Source organism: Podarcis vaucheri (genome assembly GCF_965113315.1).
Source record: "Podarcis vaucheri genome assembly, chromosome: 15".
In the NCBI taxonomy this organism is placed as follows: Eukaryota; Metazoa; Chordata; class Lepidosauria; order Squamata; family Lacertidae; genus Podarcis; species Podarcis vaucheri.
The window spans coordinates 2,556,835-2,569,629 of record NC_138753.1 but is presented as its reverse complement, the minus strand read 5'-3'; the positions used below and the strand labels follow the sequence as shown (position 1 = coordinate 2,569,629).

At 47.9% G+C, this 12,795-nt stretch overlaps 1 protein-coding gene across 5 annotated transcripts in view; it reads left to right on the top strand.

The window, feature by feature from the left end:
• The window catches only part of SSH2 (slingshot protein phosphatase 2), a 113,328-nt gene that overhangs the window by 53,060 nt on the left and 47,473 nt on the right, over nt 1-12,795 (top strand). The window lies entirely within an intron of this gene.

The following is a 12,795-nucleotide window of genomic DNA, read 5'->3' as shown; positions in this document are numbered from 1 at the left end:
TTGATTTTAAAACGAATTGATTTTAGAATGCTGTGTTACTTTTGCTGTTGTTAGCCGCTCTGAGCCCAGCTTCAGCTGGGGAGGGCAGGATATAAATAAAATTATTATTATTATTATTATTATTATTATTATTAATTAATTAAAGAATCTCTGACAAATGGCCACCCGGCGACCTCTGCTTAAAAACCTCCAGCAAATAAGAGTCCCCTGCCGTCACCAGCTACAGCCTAAAAATGCACCCAGCAAGCTTCTGCCTCTCATGGGACTTGACTTGACTTTCCAGGCTTCCTACGGGCGAGGGAAGGGTCTAGTGTGACACAGAAGCTTGCGTGCTGCATTTTGGGCACTATGTGTTTCAGACAGACTGCATCTTTTCACCTGTTCAGGATCCACATTATCTTGTGGAGCAAGCTCTTACGATGTGGTAGGGCATACCATACCAAAAGAATGAGTTTCTGTGCAGTAATGAGTCACTCAGGAACACAAGTTTTCCTCCTTTATTGTTGAAGAGTGTGGCTTTATTAAAAGTCGCTGTTTGGCATAAATCCAGTGTTAGAAACTGAGAGGTGAAAGCTAGGAGCTAAATGGCACCTTAAACCAAGGTTATGGGTGCAATGGAATGTCTAGGCGCACTTTTACAAAGCTGAAAATGAATGAACTGCAGCTAAAATATTTTGTTCATTTTTCACATGGTCTAGTCCTTCCCCTGCCCACATCCCTAATATTCTTAAGAGGGTCTCTTCTCCAGTCTTCAGAGAGCAGCTGGAAGTGGGGAGGCAGAAAAAGGTCCTCCTTTCCTTCCACTCTGCAGCTTTAATCTGAAATCTTAGGCGCAGTGCTGCACCCAGAGCTCAGAAACTACTTGCGCTAATTCCCTGTCGCAAAATGCTCCTAGAACATCGGGAGTTTCGAACACTGGATAAATCAAGATGTTCTTGTGTGCCAGCACTCTTCCCCTCACATTTACACACTGCCTTCTGCAGAACAGCAGGCTCCGGTCTCTGAATTTGCTACTTCCCCTTTGCTTTTGGGGTGAAGGGCAGAGAGCAGGATGCAGGCGTGTGAATTTGCCAGTAACTAGCTGTGGGTATCTATCTGGGGAGATTGCCGTGTGTGTGTTTTCTGAGCCCTTTCCCAGAGCGCCTGAAGTGTTGTTGCTTAAACTGAGCACATCCACAGTAGCTGCTGGATCACAGGGAGCTGCCTTCTACTGAGTCAGACCATTGGGTTCATCTAGCTCAGTACTGCCTGCACTGACTGGCAGCGGCTGTCCAGGGATTTTAGACCGGGTTCTCTCCCACCGCGGTTTGAACCTGGGACCTTCTACATGTGAAGCTGAGGCTCTGACGTTACAGCTCATCCACTCTCGGAAAAAGCTTGCCTCCTGAAATAATTGCCTAGGAGAAGCAAGTAAAATGCTGCTGGGCTCCAAAACCTTAACGGCTTTGATGTTTTGTTTTGTTCAACTTTCAAGCAGGATATACATTTTACAAAAGGAAAGGAAAGGCAATGTTTGGACATGCATGCTCTTAAGAGCTGCTGGATTTCCAGCTCTTTCTTTCCCCCCTTTTTTCCTTATATATCCCTTTTTCTGTAATGCTTTATTGATTTTAAAAACAAAGCAAGTCAACCAAAACAATCCAAAACCGATACATATTACCAAAAAAGATTTAGATTCATACATAACTATTTCCAACCGTGACTTCCAATCACCCCATTGTGGTTCCTAAATTACATTTTCGACTACACACTTTCCTTTATCTCTCCTAAGTTGTTTTCAGTTGTATTGGTTTTGTAAAATTCCCTTATTTCATGCAGAGGTCAATCCAGGCCTGCCAAAGAATTTAAATTTTTACAGTGCTCTTTTAGGTGCATTCCGTAAATGTCCCACTCTCTATTAAATATTTGATCTCTATCATCTCGGAATCTTGCTGTCATTCTTGCTAACTCTGCATATTCTCACATTTTTGTCTGCCAATCCAATTTGGATTTCCAGCTCTTTCACTTCCATCTCTTCCTCTGCCGTGCCTTTAACCTGTGTGTGCAGGCAGCAGTTCAACAGACGCAGCGTTCACCATCACTCCATGCTGGGGGAAAGCTACACGTGTTGAATTCCTCCCTGCCCTGTAGCAGTTGAAGAGTTCCCAGGCCCAGTGGAGGAGGAGAAACAAAAGAACACCTGGCAACTCTGGGGCCTCGCCCTGAAAGCATAGCAACATAGGTAGCCGCCGTCTGCCAATTCAGACAATACTTAAGTTCAGTATTGTCAACACTGCCTCCTAAAAAAGAATGTAAGATTCCAGTCCTCGTGGGATGAACAAAAGAGGAATGTAAGGAGCTGCTTTCTACAGTGCCAGACCAAAACTATCTAGCTCAGTATTTTTGCACTGAGCTTCACACAGACGGCAATACCTGGAGATGCCATTGGCGACTGAAACTGCTTTTGCACTCAAGGCAGGTGCTCAGCTCCTGAGGTGCAGCCCCAAACATGGCTTATGGAGCAGTGCAGGGTTGAGCCCCCCAAAAAGCAGCCCACTGTCAGGTGTGTCTTCAGCCATTGCTCCCCTTTTTAACCCTGCTGCAGAAACCCAGTACCAGATGAGTTGTAATTACCGTTATTTTTCCGTGTATAAGACTGTTTTTTTCCTTTAAAAAATAGGTTTAAAATTGGGGGTCGTCTTATACACAGATACAATCCCTCCCCCCATTTTCTTAATTTGGAGTCCCCCAAAACAGTCTTATACACAGAAAAATACGGTAGTTGCTGTGTTTCCGGGCTCCAAAGTTGCCACTAGCCTTCCTTCTTTTGATGGCTTACCTGATTCAATAACTCAAGGCCAACCCTTTGCTACCCTGCCTCCCAGTAGCAGCCGGTCGCTGGTTTCTGGCATCTCACAGACAAGAGCATCTTACAGCCTATTTGAGACCGGGGGTGGTGGTGTCATGGTTAGAGCGTTGGACTAGGTCCTGCGAGACCAGGGTTCGAATCCTCACTTGGCCATGAAGGTCACTGGGTAACCTCGGCCCAACCATTGCCCCTCAGCCTAACCTACCTCACAGGGTGGTTGTGGGGATTAAAGGGGGAGAGGAGAACCATGCAAGCCACCTTGATTTCTTCGTCATGCAGTGCAAACTATGGAACTCCTCCCCGCAGTGTTGGACAAATTCATGGAGGAGACGGCTGTCAATGGCTGCTATCCTCAATGGCTATGCTCTTCCTCCGTGTATGGAAGCAGCAACGCTTCTGAATACCAGTTGCTGGAAACCGCAGGAGGAAAGAGTTGCTCTTCTGGGTTGCTCACACACATCTTGTTGTGAGAACGGGATTAGATGGGACATTGGCCTACTCCAGCTGCTGCTCTTACATTCTTAAATGTTTGTATGTACTAGCGGGGTGCCATGGAGCCGAAAAACAGTCTATAAGCAAACTGAAATAATTAAAGTGGTACCTTGGTTCCACTCAAACTTAATCCGTTCCGGAAGTCCGTTCCAAAACCAAAGCGTTCCAAAACCAAGGCCTGTTTTCCCATAGAAAGTAATGCAAAATGGATTAATCTGTTCCAGACTTTTAAAAACAACCCCTGAAACAGCAATTTAACATGAATTTTACTCTCTAACGAGACCATTGATCCATAAAATGAAAGCAATAATCAATGTACTGTACTATAAAATAAATAAGACAGTATTGTAGATGATAAAAATTAAAATTATTATTTTTTCTTACCTGCATTGATGATAGTCATTGTTTGGATGGGGAGCCTTTATCCATTTCCACAGTCAATCAATCAAACAAACAATTAATCAGTAGCTGAACTGGGTTCCACACAGTCACAAAAGCAAATTCACCAAAAAAGCCTCAAAAACAAAAACGCAAAATAAAAGCAAAAACAAAAGCACCAAACTTACTCTGTTCCAGAAGTCCGATTGACTTCTGAAATGTTCAAAAACCAAGGCACAGCTTCTGATTGGTGCAGGTGCCCCGGAAACAATAGCCGACAGCCGCATCGGATGTTCGGCTTCCAAAAAACGTTTGAAAACTGGAACACTTACATGGGTTTTCGGTGTTGGGGAACCAAAGCGTTTGAGAACCAAGGTACCACTGTATTTCTTTATAAACAGTAGCTGTGTACCCCAGTTTAATTTTAAAAAATCAAAACCTTTTACAACAAATATATGCGCACACACACGCACAGGCACACACACACACACGCACAGGCACACACACACACACACACACATATATATATATACGGTATACATGAAGGGACGCGGGTGGCGCTGTGGGTAAAACCTCAGCGCCTAGGGCTTGCCGATCACATGGTCGGCGGTTTGAATCCCCGCGGCGGAGTGAGCTCCCGTCCTTCGGTCCCAGCTCCTGCCCACCTAGCAGTTCGAAAGCACCCCTAAGTGCAAGTAGATAAATAAGTACTGCTTCATAGCGGGAAGGTAAACGGTGTTTCCGTGTGCTGCGCTGGTGCTGGCTCGCCAGAGCAGCTTCATCACGCTGGCCACGTGACCCGGAAGTGTCTCCGGACAGCGCTGGCCCCCGGCCTCTTAAGTGAGATGGGCGCACAACCCTAGAGTTGGACACAACTGGCCCGTACGGGCAGGGGTACCTTTACCTTTTTATATATATACATACACATATGCAGGTTTTGGTGTCTTCGGGTGTCTTCCCGTGTAAGAGTCGGGGTGTCTGGGCGACGTTTCGACGAGGTCTCACTCGTCATCTTCAGGCTGGTGCTTTCGGCTTCTTGTTACTGTTCCAGTAACAAGAAGCCGAAAGCACCAGCCTGAAGATGACGAGTGAGACCTCGTCGAAACGTCGCCCAGACACCCCGACTCTTACACGGGAAGACACCCGAAGACACCAAAACCTGCATTCCTGTACCCGTGAAAATCTACGAAAGCACATACACATATATATATACAGGCAAGAAAACTGCATGGTCTTTAAAAAATAATAATAAAGTAGATCACCAGCTAGCTATTACAGGAAGCATTTGTCTGCATTGTCTGCCTAAGCCTGGCAGCAAAGAAAAGATCTCAGCAAAGGTTCAAAGTTCAGTGTAGGAAGGCGCCTGCCGAATCTCTATTCGGAGAGCGTTCTGTAGGGCTGGGCCGGTGACATTAAAGGCTCGGTTTTGTACTGTGTTGATGCCAAATGAGCCTCACCAATAATAACAACCGTTCCTTGATAAACTCCTCTGCACAACTTCAGAGGTGGCAGGCTGAACTGTGGACCAGAGTATATTCCCTAGAAGATGGTGTGGGTGTCTCTAAGTTGCAGCGCCTTTGTGAGTCTACGGTATCAGGATGCTGGGGGACCCGCCTCTTGCGCTGGACGGTTTCCTCGCCTGCAGGATTGCAGAGATGGGCTCTTGCTATTGTGGGTGGTGGAATGGAACAGGATCTGAATCAAGGAGGCATTGCGATAGTAACAGAGTTCTGCCTTCCATGCTTTGTTGAGAATGCCTGCCTTCAGAAGCTGAATGGTGGGGAGTTTGGGACAGACGAAAGGAAGAACTTCTATGCCCAGCCCACGCATGGTTAAACTCTGGAATTCGCTCCCTCACGATGTTGCTGTGGCCACCAACAGGAATGGCTTCCAAAAGGGGATTGGGTAAATTAAGGGGGCAGTAAGGCTACCCATGGGACATGGGTGGCGCTGTGGGTTAAACCACAGAGCCTACGACTGGCTGATCAGAAGGTCGCGGTTCCCGTTGCTCGGTCCCAGCTCCTGCCAACCTAGCAGTTCGAAAGCACGTCAAAGTGCAAGTAGATAAATAGGTACTGCTCCGGCAGGAACGTAAACGGCGTTTCCGTGCGCTGCTCTGGTTCGCCAGAAGCGACTTGAGCCACATGACCCGGAAGCTGTACGCCGGCTCCCTCGGCCAGTAAAGCGTGATGAGCGTCGCAACCCCAGAGTCGGCCACGACTGGACCTAATGGTCAGGGGTCCCTTTACCTTTACCTTTACCTTTAAGGCTACCCATAGCTAGTAGCCACAGTGTTCTCCCTCGGCCTTCCTGGGAATTGCAAGTGTTCCAAACGTAGTGTATTCAGGGTTTTAGGAGATATTAAACCTAGACTTAACATACGTCGTCATCTTTTTTAAAAAATGAGGTTGGTTTTTCAGCTGCTTAGGTTGGCTTCGGCTGGAGGCTGAAGCATCGCAGGGCAGAGGGAGGGAGCTCCGCAGTGTCTCTTCTTTAGCGACTTGGTGAGGTCCTGATAGCGAAGGAACAGGGAGTGCAAATCCCTTGCTTACAGGCACCCAGCGGTGGGGGAGACCCACCCTTTCCTTCCCTGGAATAGAGAGATTAAAGCTCCTGCGGTTATCAGGAACAGGTTTTGCCGCATCCCCTTCTGAGATTATCAGCTGTGGCCAAGCAGGGCCCTTTTTGCTGGTTTTCGTGGGGATTTAAGTCTTGGCTGCGACTGAGCAAATGTGAGGCAAGGGAGGTTTCTGGTTTTTATCTTTAAAGCTACTTGCCATTTTGCTTTTCTCTTCCAGAGAAAAAGAGAGAAGTGTGTGTGTATTCCTGTTGAGACAGATGCATGCCTGCTTAAATTTCTAGGCAGCTTTTCAGCCAAACCAACCTTCAGGGTGCCTTTTCTAGAATTGTAGAGGTGAAAGGGACCTAAAGGGTCATCTTGCCCAACCTCCCCCCACACTTTTCCAATATTGGTCATCCTCTGGGTAGACCCACTGAAATTAATGGACACGATTAACTTAGATCCCTCCATTTCAATAGGTCTTCTCTGAGTAAAATTATTTGTTGTTGTTTAGTCGTTTAGTCATATCTGACTCTTCGTGACCCCCTGGACCAGAGCACGCCAGGCACTCCTGTCTTCCACTGCCTGCTGCAGTTTGGTCAAACTCATGCTGGTAGCTTTGAGAACACTATCCAACCATTTGTGGTCACCTTGCTTTGGACAGAGATCCTGAGTTTTGCCTCCACCTTACATCATCTGGGGAAGACGCAGAGAGAGAGAGACAGACAGAGAGTGCTTCTGTTGTTTTGCTCCCAGCTGACGTTAAAATTTTACAACCATCATAAAAAGATTAATGCTTAGTGAGCTTTACCTGGTCAGAAACCGGTAGTTATCTCCAAATAAGTCCAGATTCCCTTTGGCCTGCTTGTCTGGGTATGGGTGTGTGTGTGTGTGTACATACGTGGTTGGGGTCAACTCTGAAATATATCTGTCAGCCTTTTAATGGAACAAAATTATGGGTCTGCCCAAAGAGAAGCTTTTTAGGAGTTGAGATGCACCAGTTCACAGCATAATAAAGAATATGTATTTATTTATTTAGGAAATCTCTGAGGGCAGGGTATTTATGTGAATCACAATTTTAAAACAGTGCTTGAAATTCCCCAGGTGCCAGACGTGTTTTTCAAATGGTGCGGGTCCAGTTGTGAGCAAGTGAAGATGCCTTGTCGCGAGGTTTGGCTAGTGACATCTGCACCAGCCAGCCGGCCAATCTGTGGAAATGTCTTGTCCATTTTATTCCAGATTTGATGAGACAGTCCATTGTGGCACCTGTAACCCAGGTTTAAGTGCCATTTGGCGATTAGCTTATATATCTGAGTTTCTAAAACTGTTTAAAAAATAGGCTCCTGTGCAATACACACACACACACACACACACACACACACACACACACATTCAGCAAGCCTGCCTAGCCATATAGTTAGCCCAAACCTGTAGTCATTTAAAAGTTTTTGCCAATAGTTAATCTGTGTTTTTAATGGCAAGCTATTTTATGTCGTTTTTTAGTTTTGTGGATTTTAGCTGTGTGGTGTGCTATCTATAATTTTACTATGCATATCACTTAGAGAGCCAATTAAGTGGTTTAATAATAATAATAATTTATTATTTGTACCCCGCCCATCTGGCTGGGTTTCCCCAGCCACTCATTTCTAAACTTTTCTAAAGAAAATACTGATAACTAACATGGACCAAGTAAAGCCAACACGATTAGAACCCAAATCCATAATAGGCAAAAATTAAAAAGAAAGAAAGAAATGTGGTTCTATACTGCCACGTTTGGGGCCTATTGAAATGAATGGACCCAATCATGTTAATTGATTTCAGTGAGTCTGCTTTTGAGTAGAACTAACATTCGACACAAGCCATAGAGTGGGCTACAACTTCCAGGCAACTTGTTGCATGGGTGGCTCCTCCATGTTCCATGGCAGCGTATCTCAGTATATTAGATGATTCTGGGGGCGGTCCGTCCCATTGGTACCCTGTCTGTGGGACTGATGAAAGTTGTGGTCCAAAAGCTCTGGAGGGCACCAGGTTGGCAAAGACTGCTCTTATTAGTAGCTCCACCCCCCACATTTTTATCATGCAAAATCAGCTGTTGGGGTGAATTCTGGAGAATGCCAGTCAGTTGGTGTATATTTGCTCCCTAGGGTAAGTGAGAGAGAGAGAATTTGCCTTGACTTAATTTACTACCTTGAGCAGTTAGAACTGAAAACAGCAACCCCAAACCTGCACTCTCCGTCTTAACAGCGCTTGCTCCTTACTAAAATTTCAGGTACACGGTGTGCGTGCTTTGATTTACTTAATACTGGCGAGGTTAATCCTCTCCCATTGCAAGATGCTAAGATCTCGAGGGTGTGTTTGAAGATAAAAAGTTGTTTTCTACTTGGGAAGGAAGTTTTTGCAGACAAAGAGTGCCAGTTCTGCTCCCTAACCGTGGGGGCTGCTGGGGAGAGAATCCTCGAGATCTGCGATGTGAGTGTGTTTGTGTGCCAGCGCACGGGCGGTGAAATTCATCAGGAATCTCTCCCGAGCGAAATGGGCCAGTGTGGAAACAGGCCGTGAGACCAGATGAGCTCCGTTGGCCTGATTCTGCAAGGCCTTTCTAGGTTCTTACGGGGTGAAGCAAGGGGGAAGACAGGCAGGGAGACTCGGGTCCCTCTGAGCAGCAGAGAGCAATGCCGGCATGACTTTCTGGCCACAGTTTTCGTGTTTCCGTGGGCTGAAGCAGACAGTAGCCTCTTGTTCTCTCTGGCAGCTGGATGGATGCAAGACTGGGGCAGAGAGTGCACAGCCCACGGGTCACATGCAGGACAAGAATTTCGGCCTGGGGTAGGTTCTAGTGCTCATGAAGGTGTACTTTTAAAGCAGCCATCTTGCCAGACTTGGGTGTGGGGAATTCTCATTCCTGATTGGACCAGAGAGCAATGACTCATGCAGAGTGGCAAGGGGCACTTGCCTTGGTACTTTGGGAAATGCCCATCTCTTCCTTCGCCAACCTGGTGCCCCCCCCGGATCTTTGTACTACACCTCCCATCTGGCTGGGGCTGATGAGAGTTGTAGCCCAAAGCAGCTTGAGGGCACCAGGTAGGCAAAGACTTCTTTAAAAGCCCTTGGCAATGCTTGTTGCAGCCTCAAAAAACCCGGCAGTGTAAATAACAATAGTAATTCTCAAAATTGTAGGCTGTTCCTAACCCCCACCCTGAGTGTGGCCATCTGCACAGTTCCCCACTCTCTGAGTGAGTTGCCATGCATAACTGTTCTGCTCCCAAGGGAGAGGCGCCTGTAGGAGATGACAGGCGCTGAAGGCAAGCCCCTTTGATCACCTGCCTGGTGCTGTGACACCCCCTCCTTCGTCTGCCCCAGAGACCTTTGTATTTTCTCCTTGCCCTACTGCCACTTCCTGCCGCCACACCTTCCTGCCCTTCTGAACTGTGGCAGGGCCTGTTGGTTGCACTCTGGTGCTTTTTTGGGTCTGCCTCCTGGAGATCGATGCAGGGGGTGTTGAGCAATCATTTCTCTGTTAATATTAAATCTGGTGAGTCCCACCCCACCCCCCGCTTTAATTTCCCTTTCTCCATTCCCTTCTTCCCCACCCGCTACCACAGTCAACAAATTACCAAATTTGCTATCCTGCAAAGATGCGCCTTAAAATTGCACAGAAATGTTCCCCTCTCAGAGGAGAGCAAGAACAGTATTCTACACACACGCACACACGCACACACACACACACACACACACACACCATCAAACTCTGAACTAAGCAATTTCTAAACCTCTTCACCCTGCCCTTTGTTGGATTATAAAACCACAAGGAGAGCCTGCTAGATCAGGCCAGTGCCCCATCGAGTCCAGCATTCTGTTCTCACAGTGGCCAGCTAGATGCCTGTTGGAAACCCACAAGCAGGATTCGAACACAAGACCACTCCCTCCCTTCCTACAGCTTCCAGCAACTGGTATTCAGAAACATTGCTTCCTCTGATCAGAGGCAGAGCTAGTAGCCATCAGTAGCCGTCCTCCATGAATTTGTCTTAATCCTCTCTTAAAGCCATCTAGGTCAAAAGCCATCACCTAGATGGGACCTGTGGGAGCGAGTTCCTCAGGACAGGGTTGTTGTTGTTTTTGTTTCGTGTTGCCCACCCCTTTTGCCGAATGTTTAGTTTCAAGTGGACTAGAAACTTGACCGTGTGTGTTAAGGAAGGAAACCCGACGATTGTTTCCGGGGAAGCGTAACTCTGCTTATGCCAGCTCAGGTGTGTGTGTGTGTTGTGGGGGAGCGATCGGCTCTGGCTTTGCATGCCAGATCTCAGCCCCCCCCCCCGGTCCTCGCTCCATTCTGGCCACCGCCTCGGTTTGGAGGACATCAGAACCGTGTGCCCTTCCCCCTTGCAGGACAGTGCCCCTGGCTGCTGTAACCCCACACCCCGCGGGGCTTAAATCTGGTCTTCCTTCCCCTCTTATGTAAAGGCGGCCCATTCTATTCTCGGCCTCCACCTGTGGGTCTGAGCTGGCGGGCCGGCCTTGGCTCCGCACTCGCCTGCCCTTGCCTTGTTGCCTGCCCGCCGTTGCCACAACACAGCCCGTCTCCTGTTTGCTCAGCTCTGCGTTTTTGCATGGGCTGCAGCTCTCCCTGAACGGTCTGGAGCGGGCTTGGGCGGCTGCCAGGGTGGTGGTGGTCTCAAACAGCATAGAAACTGCGGGAATCTCTGTGTGGGGTGGCAGGTTCTCCCTGCGGGAAGAAAGTGGGTGGTTGCGTTTATTTATACATTTCTCACATTTTACGTGCCACCTTTTCTTTTCCTGCAAGGAGCTGAAGGCGACGTGTACGTGCTCCCTCGTCCAGTGGCGTAGCGTGGGGGGTGCAGGGGGTGCCGGCGGCACTGGGCGCAACATCTGGGGGTTAGGGTTAGGGGGCGCAAATCCATGGGTTAGGGGGCAAATCCACGGGTTAGGGGGCGCAAATTACTTGCCTTGCCCCGGGTGCTGACAACCCACGCTACGCCACTGCCCTCGTCTCCTTTTTATCCTCACTGCAACCCTGTGGTGTAGGCTAGACTGAGAGAGGCAATGAAGGGCCCAAGTCCAGCCAGTGAACTTCCTCCCTCTGTGTAGGATTTGAACCCTGGACTCCCAGGCCCTACATAGTCTGATACTCTAACCCAGTGGTTCCCAAAGGTTCTTGGTCCACCACCCCCTTGGTTTCTTAAATGCCTCCCCAGTGCCCCTTCCCCATAAAAAGCATGATTGGAAACAGTGGTTGCACAACCTACTAAGGAAGAGAATAACACAATAAAATTCAAAACGGTAACGGTTTTGATTGCACATTTATTCAAAACCCAGTTAAAACTATTTAGTTTACTTAATTCATCAGAACTGCTGAACTTGGTCCAGTGATGCTCCAGATGTTTTTCCGCATTCGTGACTAATGGAAACAGAAGGGTAAAGGAAATTGATAGCAAAAAAAACCAACCCTGCAAGGTAGCTTTTAGGCCAAGAAAGGCAGTGACTGGGCCAAGGTGACCCAGTGAGCTTCACAGCCCAATTGGGATTTGAACCCCCTATGTCCCAGTCCTCTAACCACTACACCATACCCCCCCTTTGCAGGCTAGAGCCGCTTCCCGTTGCCTAATCTCTTTTCAGGGGCCATTGCCCCTGCCTGCGTTCCTCTTCCCTGTTTTCTCCTTCATGGTTCCCAGGGTGTCTTGGTCGAGCGCCAGGGCAGCCGCGGCCACTGTGAAACTCTGCAGGGCAGACTGCGCCCCGACAATGATGCCTTCTCAGAGACACTTCCGCTGGTGGTTCTGCTCTGAATTGTAGCTGTTTTGCAAAAATCCCACTTATTTGCTTGGCACCTAAGTGACATTTTAGATAAGGAGAAAAACACTTCTCCCCCCCCCCTTTTTGGACAGAATGTTTGTACTTTAAAAAAACAAAAATGCTGAGTCAAGACAAAGCCTGTGATCTTGAGAAGAGAACATGCTATAGAGAAGAGAACAGGGGAGATGAGGATTGCAGCCAAACTTCCAGGCTTTATTTCTCTTCTAGTGCAGAGGACAGGGGAATCCTGTGACCCTTCAGATTGGGCTGGACTCCCAGCCGCAATCACCTCTGAGCCTTGGCCAGTCCGGGAGTCCCAACAACATTTAGAGGCTCATGCCTCTCTCAGCCTCACATGCCTTGCAGGGTTGTTGTGCAGATAAAACGGAAGGGAGGCAGGGGACAGACTATGCACACTGCCTCGAGCTCCTTCAAAGAAATAATAAAGAAAAAACAAAGATCATAGGGAGAGCATTCCAGGCCAGTCAAGTTTCTAGTCCACGTCAAACTGAACTGCCTCCTTCTGAAGGGTGAGCCAAACAGCTGGAATCTAGAAAGTGCAAGCAGAAATAGAGCATCAAAAGAAAGATTGCCTCTGCTGTAGCCCAGAAAGGGTAGAGAGCCATTCCTCTCCCTTGCCGGCCACTCTAGGCTAACCCACTTTCTAGGGGAACAAATTTCCTGCCTGGTTTCCACCTCTGATGTC